Source organism: Mus musculus, chromosome 16 (assembly GCF_000001635.26).
Source record: "Mus musculus strain C57BL/6J chromosome 16, GRCm38.p6 C57BL/6J".
NCBI classification, from domain to species: Eukaryota; Metazoa; Chordata; class Mammalia; order Rodentia; family Muridae; genus Mus; species Mus musculus.
In genome coordinates, this window is record NC_000082.6 from 11024418 (window position 1) to 11039656 (window position 15239).

The window sequence follows — 15239 nt, forward strand, 5'->3', positions numbered from 1 at the left end:
ACTTAGACGCCACCTCCAATACTTCCAACTAGCCCCTTCCAGCCCACCTCTACCCTCCTGGAAACTTGGGTGTCACTGACCTTAGCTGTGGGGTGTTCATCCTTCCTGGCCCCAACCCAGGCTCTCTAACCACACCCAGCATGCAGCCATGGCTAGTCAATGGCGGCATGGCTTTCAGGATCATCTAATCCAAAGCCGTGGGATCCAAATCTAGCTAGTGAGACTCCTGAGACTCACTGAAGCTCCTGAGCACAGGCAGTTCTCTCCTAGGTCAGTGAGAGGGAAGCTGGGAGCACGAAGGACTCGTTCACCCAGCAGATGGAATTTGACCACTTGAGGAAGCACAGATCTTCCATTGCTGCCTGAGTGCCTGTGTCTAGCCATGCCTGAAGCTATCCCATCACCAATTCTGTTTGCACATAAGTCAATTTAATTCTGATTCTGTTCTTTGCAACATTCCATTAATAGTCCTGAATAGCATGCTACAGCTCATGCGTGCACACACACACACACACACACACACACACACACACACACACACGTTCTTCACTGGCCTGAAGCAAGCACAGCTGCTGAGAAAAGACATGGTGCTTTTCAAGGAGATGTGGGAGGGGAAGATGTTTCCCATTCTTCTGGGATGAATCAGAAGATAAAAGTAGAGCAAGCTGTTTTCCCAAGTGTGCCATCCTGCCTGACCACAGGACTCACATCAGCACCAGCCAGGAGGGCGGGGCCTTCCCAGGGCTCCCACAATCTGCCTATATCATCTCCCTGGACTCAGCCCCCAGCCTCAGGAGCTGGGTTGTTTTTAGATTTCTCTGGTTTATTTTACTGTTTTGTTTTGTTTTGTTTTGTTTTGTTTTGAGATAGGGCCTCGTGTAACCTAAGAAGACTGCAAATTCTCTATGTAGCCAAGGAAGATCTTAAACTTGTGGTCCTCCTGTCTCCACCTCTCATTTATTGGAGTTGCATGTGTGCCCTCGTGCCTGGTTTATGTGGCACTGTGGATGCAACCTAGAGGATTTGTGTATGCTGAGTGCTTGCTCTACTGACAGCTCCATCTCCAGCCCAGCAGTGCATTTACAGCTTCCAGAAAACACCTTGTGCATTGTCTTAAGTTTCCATTGCTACAATGAAACCCCATGACCAATAGCAAACCAGGATGGAGAGGGATTATCCTTACACTTCCACATTCATCAGTGGCCAGTTCAGGACCACCAGCCCACGATGCACTGCCCCTAGGGCCTAGGGCCTTCCACATCAACAATGCCCACAGCCTTGCCCATGGGCCATCCTGATGGAGCCATTTTCTCTGCTAAGGTTTCTTCTTCTCAAGTGACTCTAGTTTGTGTCAGGTTGACAAAAAACAAAACCACAAAACTACAGAACCCAAACCTAACCAACACAATGCACGTCCAGACTGAAGAGAGCTTGGAGGCCCCCCATACAGTACTGCCTTGTCCAGAAAGACCGACAGGGCTTCTGCAGGAAGTTCTGGTACCAAAGAGAAGCAGATGTTGCCTTTGCCCTTCCTACCAAGCACTGAGCTCCCACCAAGACCCCAGAAACTCTGGAGTCAGCAGGGGTCAGACAACAAGGGACAATTTCCAGAGACTTCCTCTAAAGACTTTCGGAAAGACACACAGTGGGGGTATCAAACATGACGTCATTTTAGACTGGGTCATAGAGGCAGCTCCTGAGTCAGGCACTGGGTGTACAGGTGGCTTTTTGGAAGGAACGCAGTAGAGGCCATATACTGGCTATCCCTTCTTCTGCCTGCTCACCTGCTTCCAGACAAAACACTTGAAAGTTGTTGCTTAAGAAGAGTACAAAAAACCTGAGGAGCTGGTGCCTGCATGCCTAGGCTTTGGGGGACACAGAGGCAGGTTCTCATCCTGCCTCTTCTGGAGCTGGGGGCTCGGGGGATGCTGGCTTAGGGGTAGGAACATGGAGCAAATGCGTGTTTTAGCCCAGAGCCCAGGCAGTCATCACTGACTTATTTCAGCTTTGCCTGTCTCCAGGTGTCACTGGCCTGAGCCCTGAGAGAATGTCCAGCATCAACTACTAGTTGGAGGCTCTGTGTGTGTGTGTGTGTGTGTGTGTGTGTGTGTGTGTGTGTGTGTGTGTGTAAAATGCCTTCTTGGTGTATTTCAGCATTCACAGAGCCTGACAGGCTTCCATCCAAGCCAATCTTGGCTTTGCTTTGTAGGACTACGGGACTTCAGAAGCAGGGAGGTCAGCAGAGGCACATCCAAGTAGTCTCCACGTCTCTTTCTACCCTCAGCCCAGTGGGTGGGAAATATCCCAACTGGCATATTGGTTTGCAGACTGGTCAGCTGGTCTAGAATGCACTGTCTAAGGAACAACTCATTAATTGGAGGTCCTAGTATGAATTTGCTTCAAACCACCCAGAGGCAGTGGGGCATAGTGGACACGTCTGCCACCCTAGTGCTTGCAGACTAGAGGTTGTAGAGAGCCTCAGAGTCAGCTCAGGACACCCCGAGACCAAGTTCTCAGCACAAAGGAGGTATATTTGCTCCAGAGGAGCAGAGGGCAGGGGTAAAGGAAAAAGGCAGGAGGTAGAGAAGCAGAGAGATGGTGAAGGGAACAAAGGAGATGGGAGAGAAAAGGACAGGGAAAGGGAGAGGAAGCAGGGGTGTTTGTCCCAGAGGACAAAGGATTGGGTTTGGATAGAGAGGAGACATCAGTGGCCCCTAGGAAAATGGCAGTTTATAAAGGTGAATGGGGCAAACTCCGTGTTAGGATGAGGTGTTTAACTTTGATTGGACATGTTAATTAAGTGAGCCAAAGGGAGTTTTTGATTGCTGGACTTCAATACTTTGATAGCTGGACATTAGTGGTCAGCCTTAGAAGGAAGAAGTGGCCAAATAGGGGAATAGACTTGGGGACTAGCTCTAGGGATGTAATCTAATGGTTAGATTAAGGCAGAGGGAAAGGGGGAGAAGGGAAAGGCCTTTCTCCTGCCAGAGCTGTGATTGCCACACTCGGGCTGGCTAGAGTCCTGAAGTTCAGTCCATTATCATCATGGCAGAAAGCATGGCAGCACCCAGGCAGGCTTGGTGCAGGAGGAGTTGAAAGTTCTACATCTTATTCCAAAGACAAACAGAAGACTGACTTCCAGGCAGGTAGGAGGAGGGTCTCAATACCCACAGTGACAAACTTCCTCCAACAAGGCCACACTCTTGTTGTGCCACTCCCTGGGCCAAGCATATTCAAACCACCACAAGTCCCTTCAAAGGATCAGGAGTTCAAGGTTATCTCCAACTACACTGGGCATATGATGTAAGTCTGGGATACATGAAATTCTGTTTTAAAACAGAAACAGCACCAACAACACTTCCCAATGATGTCCTGAGACCCAAAGAAATACCTGCTTTAGAGGGAGATCTCTTGGTCCTCAACACAAACCATCCTGTCCCCTGGCTGTCAAAAATATCACATTATCCAACACCTTGGGCCTTTGCACCTACTGTTCTCAAGCAGCCTAGAATGCCTTTCTTTTACCTTTGATCCTTCTCTTTTGGCCTCAGGCCTCCTCTGACCCCAGTAATCCTTCCTGGCCCCCAGCACCTCTGGTGGACCCCTCCTATTCTCTACATGTCTCCCTTTGCAGAGCATTTCTCTGCTTTGTTCATCTGTTCTCCTGGCCACACACACCCTCACTGAGATGGCTCTTCCACTCTTCCAGGAAGCCCTTGGGCTGGCTTGGTGTGCACAGATCTGGTGCCAGCTTCTATTCCGGGACAAAGGAGCAACAGCATCTCTCCCTCAGCCCAGTTTGGCAAGACACTACGTTTTGTTTGTTTGTTTTGACATCACTATCTGTGCTGGTTGTTGTTGTTGTTGTTTTGGTTGGGGTTTTTGTCAATTTGACACAGGCTAAAGTCGTCTGGGAGGAAGCCTCTACGGAGAAAGCATTCCAGCCGGATCCGCTGTGGGCAAGCCTGTGGGTCATTTGCTGACTAATGGTTTATGTGGGTGGGCCTACGCCATGGGGCAGGGGTAGGTGCCAGCTAAGCCAACCATGAAGAACAAGCCAATAAACAGTGTTTATCCATGGCCTCTGCTTCCGTCCCTGCCTCCAGGTTCCTACCCTGAGTTCCTGCCCTGACTTCCTCCAGTGATGGAGTGTAACTGCAAATGTAAGATGAAATAAATCCTTTTCTCCCCAGGTTGCTTTTGGTCAGGGTGTTTATCACAGCAGTATGATCCCTGACTACGACTGTCCCTGCCTTACATTTGTGGAAATTGGTCAGGGCTCTAGCTCATGGCATATGGTGGACTCGGGATTTGAACTGAGGGCAACAGAACACACATAGCCTGACTGCTAATTATGCTATAAGAGAGGACAGCTCAGGCCAGCCAGGGCTATACAGTGAGACCCTGTTTCATGGAGTGGTGGTGGGGCAATAATGCTGTTACAGTCCTATGGCTGTTATGATAAATGACCAAATGTGTATGGCTTAGAGCAGCCAAGATATAGCAGGGTGTGGTGGTATAGGCCAACAACCCCAGCTCTCAGGAAGCAGAGGCAAGAGGCTCCTGTTTTGAAGCCAGTGTGAGCTGCAAGGTGATATGTGTCAAAAAGGGATCCTGGCTTGCTTACATGTGCAGAAGCAAGCCATTTTTTCATTTTGTTCTGTTTTGTTTGGACACGATCGCCTGCACGTCATGCTCAGATTTGATCGTGAACTTCTCATCTCCTGTTGCCACCTCAGGAGTGCTGATACCCGTGTGTTAGGGATCAAACCTGATATTTCCTACACTGTACCCACCAGACCTATTCAAATACAGTCTCACCTCCAGGTGCAGGGTGGGAGGGGACTGTAGCAGTGGAGATGGGAGCAGGCTTGGGCAGTCAGCAACCTCTCAAGGTGGTCTCCTTCATTGAGGAGAGAGGCTGGAGAGAGCATGATGTCCCAATGTCACACACAGAAGGAGTCTGTTCACAGCTCCCTCTGCACACCACTCAAGGCAAACAGCTATGCCTGACGCCCAAGCCCCAGTGCCACCGGCTACCAACTGACTGTGTGGCCCCTGCTAGCCTGGGGGTCCTGGCATGTGGGACCCTTGACTTGGTCTGGAGGAAGCCCCACTGAGCCAGGCTCCAGGCCTGAAGCAGACACAATCTATGCAGGTCCATAGGATTCTGAAAACACCACCAGTCCTACCTGCTCTAAGAACAAAAAGTAGATCGTATGTTCATTACTGCACACAGCCCTAAGGCTGAGTCAGAGTGTAAGGTTCTCTGTGGGTCTCTTCCCTGCCCCCCTGGAAAGGACAAGTGCCTAGGATTCCACAGGCCTGCCCATGCTAGGCCCCTGGTGACAGAAGTAAAGGCCACCCGGAGGGGCTGGTAGGAGGGCTCTTCTGAGTGGCTGGGGGCTCCCCAGGCTGCCATTATGATTCCTCTGCAGCCCCCACCACAGGACAGTAGAGGGAGAAGATTGTTACCCTATCCTGAGTGTCCTGCCCCACATCTCCACAAGACGACACATGCACACAGGAGCCAGACTTACGCTGCCCCGTGCACACATCACTGCATGGTGATTTCGGTCATGTTCCCCGAGGGAAGACACAGGGCACCCAGGGCCTCTGCACAGGAAGGCAGTAAGTTAGCTCAAACCTGCACTGGGCAGCCTTAGGCCAACGACTCAACCTCTCTGTGCCTCAGGTTCTTCAGTCTCCCAGAAAGATGGCAGCAGGCCAGTGGTACAAATAAATTATCAAAGAGTAAAGGCGGGAGTAAAGAGTTTATTAAACACATTGCCAGCACAGTGACCAGTGGCTCCACAAGGAGGGGCCTTGAGGTTGCTGTGCAAATCTTTTGTAGCAGTTGAAGGATGTTACTTAGTCTCATAGGCCATACCTAAGGGGTCAGGCTGAATTTTGTCTTGTTAGGAGTGATGCTACAAACAGCAATGGTCTCTCAAGTGAGACTGGTCACTTGGGTGAGACTCCAAGGGTCACCAGGAGGTGGGCTCTACATTTGTATGTGGTTGAGCTTGGCTCCAGGCAGTCAGGGGCTGACTGTTACAAGATGAGGCTCTCTGTCTTTGTCTCGGGCACCAGTGTTGCTGTGAAGATAGACCAGAAAGCACTTGGCTGGCGCACAGGGAGCACTGGCTTCTGCCATGAGCAGTGGTGTAAGCACCAGGCATGTGTGAGGCTGCGTGCCCACAGGCCTGTACAGACCCCATAAAGGCTCATCTGCTGGACTGAAGAGTTAGCTCGGCAGCAACACTGCTCTCTCAGGGGACCTGAGTTTGGTTCCTGCCTGGATTGGAAATTAAAAATTTCTACAACAGGTGAGACATGTGAGGAGTCTGAGGTGCTCCTTGGCCAGATGTGCCCTGTTCCTATCTTTTATTCCCATCTGTGACTCCCAATAGCGTTTTATTGGGCCTGGTAGTGTGCTGAGATGTACTCTTCACAAGTCAGCCAGCTTGTGTCCTCCCTCAATGCTTTAGATGAACTTCCTAATAGTTTTAGGTTCACAGTCAAGTTGGAAAGGTAACAGAGTTAACACACTTCTCTGTGCAATGTCCCTATCATCACTGTCTTCTACAACATCATCATCAGTGCTGGGCTATAGGAACTGATAGCTGGGTCCCAAGCTGTGCTGGGTCTGCCTGATAGGGCCTCTGCAGGAGATGCTGGCCGGCTCTTAAAAGCAGAGTCCCAGCCGGGCGTGGTGGTGCACGCCTTTAATCCCAGCACTCAAGAGGCAGAGTTAGGCAGATTTCTGAGTTTGAGGCCAGCCTGGCCTACAAAGTGAGTTCCAGGACAGCCAGGGCTATACCAAGAAACCCTGTCTCCAAAAACAAAAACAAAAACAAAAAAAAACAAACAAAAAAGCATAGTCCCTCTGGCTAGTCCCTCTCCCTCCTACTGCCCTTCCTCTACCAAGGTAGGAAGCAGAACTCAACCCTCACCCCCAACTCCCACCCCAAGGTGATATAGGACCCGGGGCAATCTCTTTAACCCTGTAGCAGCCAGCTGTGAGGAGCTATTCCATCTTCCTTGTCTGGTCCCAACTGATATGATCCTTATTCCACAGGGATCCTGCACCACCTTCTGGAGGAAGAACTCCACGTGGAGAGACCAGAAACATCTGAGCAGACAGGCTTGCTGCATCCCTCAGTTCGGCCTTGGTCTTCTCAGGCTCTGCAGGTCTCTGTGTTTTGCCACCAAAGTATCTGCATTGGTGTTTATGGCTAGAGAGGGTAATGGGTGGCATCTCCACTGTAGAGGTAGGTCTGATGTTAAGGTCCTGTTGCCCAAATTGGTTCTTGATTTGTCAGTAAAGAAAGCCGTGGGCCAGTTGCTGGGTGGAAGGTACAGGCAGGACTTCCAGGTTCCTGGGGGGAAGGCAGGAAACACAAGGAAGGAGAAGAGGAGTTCGCCATGCCTTGGAGAGAGAAGAACCAGCCAACCATGTGAGGTCTTGGGAGGAGCGGTGGGCTGTGGCCGCTCCTATAGGGAGGTGGTCAGAGATGTCTAGCAGGGACTAGATTAAACTGACCTGACTAAGGTTAGGGCAGGTGGGAGGAGTGGAGCTAAGAGTAATAATAAGGGCGAATTTTCCAGGTGGGAGGTAGAGCGCCCAGCAACTGTGCCAAGAAGACAAGTTGAAAATGAACAACTGTGTGGGTGGTTTTTATCTGAGGATTTAAGGAAAGCCAGGCAGGGGCTGGTAGCTTGTCCTCCATTCCTGGAGCAAAGGTGGGTATCCCAAAACTACAGGCAACACTTTATCCAACTGTTCTCTCTCTCTCTCTCTCTCTCTCTCTCTCTCTCTCTCTCTCTCTCTCTCTCTCTGTGTGTGTGTGTGTGTGTGTGTGTGTGTGTACAGGCATTCAGGTGTCTGCTGTGTGTGTATATATATATGTATGTATATGTGTGTATGTGTGCATGTGTTCCTGTGTGCATGTGTGTGTCTGAGCATTTGTGTGTGTGTGTGTGTGTGTGTGTGTGTGTGTGTGTGCATGGATGTGTGTGTGAGTGTCTTATGTGCTTACATGTGTGTGTGCATGTGTCTGTGAGCCTCATGTGTATGTGTGTATGTTTATGTAAGTGTGTGTATGTATATGTTTATGTGTGTATGCATGTCTGTGTGTACATGAGAGCATGTGAGAGACACATGTGTCTCTGTAGGTACCTTTGCAGCTATACTCACCTGTGTGTACAGAGGTTGACTTTAATTTCAAATGTCTTCTTCTTGATCTCTACCTTGTTGACTATGTCAGGATTTCCCTCAGACTGAAGATTTATGGATTAGCCACTGAGTCTCTGTGATCAGCCTGTCTCTGCCGCCAGCAGAGGGAATGCAGACTTATGCCACCTGCCAGGTTTTCATGTGGTTGCTGGGGCCATCGGCCCAGGCCTAACGCCAATTCTAATTAAGATCCACCCTTGATTCAGAATGCTTCAGTCTTTGCAGAGTATCCCTAACACATTACATTTATTGAATGAACTTATGTTTTGAATATTTATTTTTATGTATTTATTTTGTGCAAGTGTATGTGTGAATATAGGTTCGTGTGTGAGAGTCAAAGGAAAACAATTTTTGGGAAATGCTCCCACGTAATCTTTGTTTTTAAAGATTTTTTTTAGCATGTGTTGGGGGAAGGGGAGAGGAGAGGAGAGGAGAGGAAAGGAGAGGAGAGGAGAGGAGAGGAGAGGAGAGGAGAGAGACAGAGAGAGAGAGAGACAGAGAGAGAGAGAGAGAGAGAGAGAGTCTTTGCCCATTTTTGTCCATGTGAGTGTCAGTGCCTGCAGATTTTAGAAGAGGGTGTCAAATCCCTTGATGCTGGCATTTCAGGTGGCTGCAGCAACCCAGAATGGGTGCTAGGATCAGAACTCAGGCCCTCTGCAAGAGCAGCACTCTCTTAACCCCCTCCTGGAACTTGTAAAGGCATGGTCCCTTGTTTCTGCCGCAGTGCACCTTACTCCAGGCTAACTGGCCTATAAGCTTCTGGTTTACTCTCCTGCCTCTGCCCATTCTCAGTGTAGGAATGCGGGGGATGAGTGGGCTGCGGGAGAGATTAAAGAGATATTTAATGCCAACCTCAGGTCTCCACATATACACATGTGCATGCACACACACACACACACACACACACACACACAGAGAGAGAGAGAGAGAGAGACAGAGACAGAGACAGAGAGACAGAGAAAGAGCCTGAGCCTAAATTGCAAAAGGTCCAAAATAGGCTTCAAGATGCCTTAGTCTGAGCTAGGTGTGGTGGCACAAGCCACAAGCCCTTGGAAGCAGAGGCAGGAGGGTCTCTGTGAGCTCAAGAACAGCCTGGTCTACATAGCTAGTTCCAGGACAGCCAGAGCTACATAGTGAGACCGACCCTGTCTACAAAAGAGCCAACAAATGGCTGCCTTAGCCTGGAAGACAGGTGCTCTTGGGTTTCAGGCCAGGATAAGGGACTGAGGTGTATATTTTGCATACCAAGACTGATCCAGCCTCCAGGTTCTCCCCGCAGTCCTGACCTAGTATACCCGCCCTCTACCCTAAACTTTCCAGCCCAGTGGCTGGGCTTCTCTCCCCCCAGAGGCTCCTCCCTGTATGGTCACTCCCTTCTCTCCCCATCTCTGCATTTTCTCTCTCTGCTGCCCATGCTCTTTCTCTCTCCCTCTGTCTCCTTCCCTCTGTCTCCCTCTCCATGGCAACTTCCCTGGCTTCATTCCTTCGGACCAGAGAACTCGACCAAGAGTGGTTTTCCAATAAACCTGCCTTCGTATGTACTCTAATTCAGCTTGAACTGGCTGGCTTGTTTCCCCAGCAGAGAAATAACTTCTCAGGTGCTGTAGGATGATGTCATCTTGTCCTCTGTTCAACACCTGCAGTACCAATAGAAGAAGAAGCCCACAAGGTGTATTTGGACCTTGGCCAATCTTTGTCACCTCCCTTGTCCTCTCCTTGTTTCCACAAGCTGAAAAAACTCAGGTTCCCCAACAGGAATGCTGACAGCTGAGGAAGGTCAGAGATACTGAGTCACCCCAGAGTGGCCCTTTCTCCTCTTCTCTCTAGGACCAAGACTCCTCCTCTGTAAAATGGGGATTGGGCTGATTCTAGTTTTTGTTTTTGTTTTTTGTTTTTTGTTTTTTCCCTTTAGACTCCTGTCCTGGTTACCCAGGGTTCTCCTATTGCCTAAGACTGCGGCACCCCCTGCTGGCCAGGAAACGCCTGGTGCTCTCTGATTTCCCTACAGGCGGTTTGGGGAAGGGCAGCTTGGCTGATCTATGGAGGTCAGCCTTTGGGATTTAGAGCTGGGCTCTGGGTATCCGTCAAGTTGGATTCCAGTCTTAGCCCCTCCACTTACTAAGAAGGGGGCCTCAAGTGTGCTGTGAAGCTGCTCAAAACCCAGACCAAGGCTTATCTGTAATATGCATAACTTCTGTGGTTTTTTTTAGAAAATATTTATTCCTTTTTATTTTATTTATATTCTTGTTTGCTTGCAAGTATGTCCATGTACTGTGTATGTTTCCTGTAACTGAAAGGATCAGAAGAAGATCCCAGATCCCGTAGGATTTGAATTACAGGGGTCTCTGAGCTGACCGTGGGTGCTAAGAACCCATTTGGGCAGTAAGTGCTCTTACTGTTGGGTCGTATCTCCAGCCCTCGTTTGTTTGTCTTGTTTTGTTTCGTTTTGTTCTTTTAGGATGAGGTCTTACTTTGTAGCTCTGGCTAGCCTGGAACTCGATGTGTAGACCAGGTTGGTCTTGAAGTCACTGAGATTCTCTTTGTTCCGATTCCCGTGTGCTGGGCCTAAAGTGTCTATCACCTAGTCTTGTCTGTCTGTCTTTCTTCCTTTCTTCCTTCCTTCCTTTCTTTCTTTCTTTCTTTCTTTCTTTCTTTCTTTCTTTCTTTCTTTCCTCTTTTTTGAGACAGACTCTGTTGTTCAGGTTGGCTGTGAGCCTTCAGCTACTATCTTTTCTCATATTCCCGAGTGTTGGAGATTACAGGCATGAGCCACCATGCCCAATATGCGTTTGTGTGTCCTGCGTCACTCCCGCTCCCACTTGTCATGTGTATGCACGTGTGCAAGGTACTGCAAATGTGGAGAGCGGTGGACAAAGGACGACTTGGTTCTCTCGTGGGAAATCAGTCCTCAGGCTGAGCTGCAAGCATCCTCACCTGCCATCTTGCTGACTCTCCATCCTCCTCCTCCCTTTTCCTTTTTCGTTTTGATAGAGGTTTAAAACCTCTGAGAAAGCAGGTCTCCACCTCGAGTGCCCAGCTCAGAAAACCCCCCATTAAAAAAAAAATCCCCTGAAATTTCCCAGTGCGAAACCAGAAAATCCCTCAATACTCACTTGGTCGGTCCTCTTCCCAGTGCAGCCAGGATTTCCAAATCCTAAATCATTTACACTTTTCTCTCAGAGGTCACTAATGAGAGTCCAAAGAGAATCACAGCAGCAGCCATCGAAACTCCTCTTGAACAGACCGAGGAACATCCCTGATCTCAGCAGGGAGCTGAGGCAGGAGGATCATGAGTCACAGATTTGGGCTCCCTGATGCCATCACCCCAGTCTCTGCCTATGTCATCACGTGGCCTTCTCCCCGGGTCGGAGGACCACAGACACTGGTGGGAAGCTTGATCCAGGATCTTCCATTTCTATTTGATCCCATTGGCAAGGCCCAATTTCCAAGTAAGGTCTTACCCGGGGGTTCTGGGCCTGCACTGTGTTGGAGGGACCCTCCTCCTTCAGTATTTCCTGAGACGCATTCGATCTCTTCCAGGGGACCATCCCTCATCCCTCCCATGAGGAAGAGATTCTCGGCCACTCCAGAGTCTTCCTCTAGAGGGCGCTCAGCCACCCTGGAAGTGCTCAGCTCCTTGAGGGGCACAGCCTCACCCAGACATCAAGCACTCACGCCTGCTACCGGACGGCAGGGATGGAGGCTCTAGGTCCAACTTTTGTGGTTGACAGAGGAATAAACGAAGACTCAAAGACAGACAGCGGCTTCCTGAGGTCACATGGGTGACTGAGAACCAGAGTTAGACCTGCACCCAGAACTCTTCTTCCCCCTGCTGTCTACAGGGAGCACCTTGTGGACAGACTTTTATTCTATAAAGAAACAGAATCATTACCCAACACCCTCCCTTGTTGTTATCCATAGCAAAATAAAAAGCTGCTCCCTCCAGAGAGGTGACAGCAGCACTGGAGCCCAGTGGAGGACTTGCTGGAAGGCCTTAGTTCTGGCTCTCAGAGTCAGCTGTCACCCTCTTCTTCAGACTCTCCCTCAGACTCACGTGCGACCTTGGGCAGGTCATCCTCCCGGTTCCCCGCTGGAATCTTCCCGACCTGGCATCCCACGTGAATTTGATGGTCACTTTGAATTCAGCCATCTCATTCCCAAACAGCTTCAGGACATGGGCCTGCTTTGTGGTCAGCACATCACCTACTTTGCGTACTTAATAGTCAGACAGCAGGGTCTCCACACCTTTCTTGAGGGCAGTGGGCAGCCCCAGCTGCCTCAGCTGTGGCTCCGTGGAATGAGGGAGCTGCTTCAGGGGCCCTGGATCCAGCGCAGTTAAAGTTGCCTTGTTCCCAGCTCTGTGTGAACCACTCATTCACCGCCTTCTTCCTGCGGGTGGTAAAAAGGAGCCCAGCTTCACCTCTCAACTCCCTGCTGACCTGATGTAGGTTGTCTGATGGCTTCGACCCAAGGCCACCATCATCACCTTGTGTTTGCTGTGCTTCCAGGCATTCCCATGTCCCTCAGCTTGCTCTTCCTCATGTTAGCCACAGAGAAGATGAAGAAAGAGGTGCTTGTAGGCACCCACACATTTCCAAAGTTGTTCTATCAGGTTCTGCTTCAGTTACAAGCCTTGGCAGTTTCTGTTAAGGAAACTTTCGTGTTTCGCTTGAATTTGGGCACTGTGCTAAAGGCATGTACCGCAACTGGACCTCTTGAGCCCTTCAGTCAGCGTCCTCATAGTTCTAGAGCACTATGGGAGGGACGGTCTACCCAACTGTCCATCCTCGGGCACATTATGCTACACACACACACACACACACACACACTCACACACTCAGCCCCACACCTAGTTACAATACCACCTCACTTAACCAACTTCCCTACCACTTAAGCCTACACACTCAGGGATGGAAAGAAATCACAGGCAGCCACTCTCCCACTGTGTTAACTTCCTGAAGCTGCACTAACAATTGACCACACTCTGGGGTTTGCATCATTTGTAGTCCTTGAGAGGCAGAAATCCACAGTGATTTGCTTGTGGATAAAAGCCTTTGGGAGGCTCTTCCGGCTTCCTGAGGCTTCAGCCTCCCTTGGCTCAAGGCTCCTTCATTAGGTCTCTTCTGTAACTCCTGCTATTGGCGCCTTCCCAATTCTTGCCTTATGGGAGTATCTCTGTGACTATGGTAGATTCCCTGGCTCCTTAACAACACCTGAAGTCCTTTTTGACGCACCCTGAGCACTGGATGGAGGACTTGGAAGTTCTCAGGGGCCATTATTCATGTCTGATTTTATGTGGGTTCTTTCTTTCTTTCTTTCTTTCTTTCTTCTTTCTTTCTTCCTTCCTTCCTTTCAGTTTAAAAATTTAACACTACTTGCTTATGTTTTTGTGTGGATTAAAAACATTAGTGATTAATTCTGAGTCACCAATAATGTATTAATATCAAATTAAGGAAAGAAACCAAAGCCCTCGCCTTGGGGGTCACTGAACCAAGAGTGAGCTTAGATGAGAACTTCCCATTTCAGTCTCCCTGTGTCTTCTGTCCTCTTGTCTGTCTGTTGTATGAGTCTGAATCTGTGCCTGCCTGAAGGCTGCCGTGTGACTGTGTCCCTGTGCGTCTGTCCCTAACAAAGGGCTTTGCTATGTTCTTACTGCACAACACAGAAAGCATCACATGGGGAAGGCGTGAGGGAGACTTTACAGAAACCTCAAGCAGAATTTTACAAGGGATCAAGTCACTGACTGCATCTGCCCCAGATAGCGAACAGTGTTACAAGCGTCTGTTTGTCAGGCGCTAGCTGTATGTGAGTTCAGCATTTACAATAGATGTTCATTTTATAACGTCACTTTTGACCTCTTTTTGCTCCTTTTGGCAAATGATTATTAGAACATTACTCTGAGTTCAGGAAGAACAGATTTTTTTTTTTAAGATTTATTTTATGCATGTGAGTACACTGTCGCTGTCTTCAGACACACCAGAAGAGGGCATCAGATCCCATTACATATGTTTGTGAGCCACCATGTGGTTGCTGGGAATTGAACTCAGGACCTTTGAAAGAGCAGTCAGTTAAATGGGAAATCCAAGGCAAGTGATGTTCGCTGTTACATTGTTCTCTTGAAGGCAGGTTAAGCAAACAGGCTGAGTATGCAGTAGGACAGCTGTCTTAAGTGGTCTCAGGTGTATTGAAAACTCTGGCTTTGAGGTCTAGGAAAGTTCCCATGACTTAGAATGTAAGAGACATTAAATCATATTGTATCACTACAATTTTTGTTGTTGTTTTGTTTGTTTGTTTTGCTTTATTTTGAGACAGAGTTTCAAAATGTAGCTCTGGTTGTCCTGGAACTCACTATGTAGATCAGGCTAGCCTCAAACTCACAGAGATCGTCCTGCCTTTGCCTCCTGAGTGCTGGGATTGAAGGCACGCACCACTGCATCCACCCTGTTTAACATCACCACACTTTTTATTTGATGTGTGTGGGTGTTTTTGGCTATATGTGTGTCTGTGCACCACATACTTGCAGTGCCTGAGGTCAGAAGAGGGTGTCAGAGCCTTTGGAACTGGAATTCCAATTGTTAGTTGGCAGGCAGGACCTGAACCATGTTTTTCTGGAAGAGGAACAAGTGCTCATAACTAGGTCTTTATTCATATTTTATGGTACTGGGATGAAATCTTGGCCTTATGCATTCTAGACAAGTGCTCTCTATCTTTGAGCTACATTCCAGACCTGGGAGAGTACCATGTAGCCTCCTACACATCCGTCACTTCCCCTCTCTTATATCTCTCCCCATAACCCCTGAGCACATCTATGCGCCAGGTCCTTGATGACCACTGCTCAGAACAAGAGGGAAGGAGATGGAAATCGAGCCAGCACAGGGGTCTGTGCTCTCCCCACGGCTCTCACAGCCCTGCCAAGCTCAGGCCTTCTTGATAGTAACAAAATTATAGGTTCAGTCTGTGTCAGGTCCTTAATTTAAACACCTTGTGGTTTGAGGCACAC

General features: G+C 49.1%; 1 long non-coding RNA gene and 1 pseudogene across 2 annotated transcripts; one reads left to right on the forward strand and one right to left on the reverse strand.

Moving 5' to 3' along the window:
- The first annotated feature begins 7414 nt into the window (after nucleotides 1-7414).
- Gm10832 lies at nucleotides 7415-13655 on the forward strand. 2 transcript variants are annotated; one of them, XR_003951970.1, is made up of 3 exons: nucleotides 7415-7460; nucleotides 11420-11688; nucleotides 11780-13655. It is a non-coding gene; the product is annotated as a predicted gene 10832 (long non-coding RNA). The 2 variants fall into 2 exon arrangements; XR_003951969.1 differs by lacking the exon at nucleotides 7415-7460 and adding an exon at nucleotides 7539-7746.
- Gm3919 (predicted gene 3919) lies at nucleotides 12070-12921 on the reverse strand (annotated as a pseudogene).
- Nucleotides 13656-15239: the final 1584 nt, after the last annotated feature.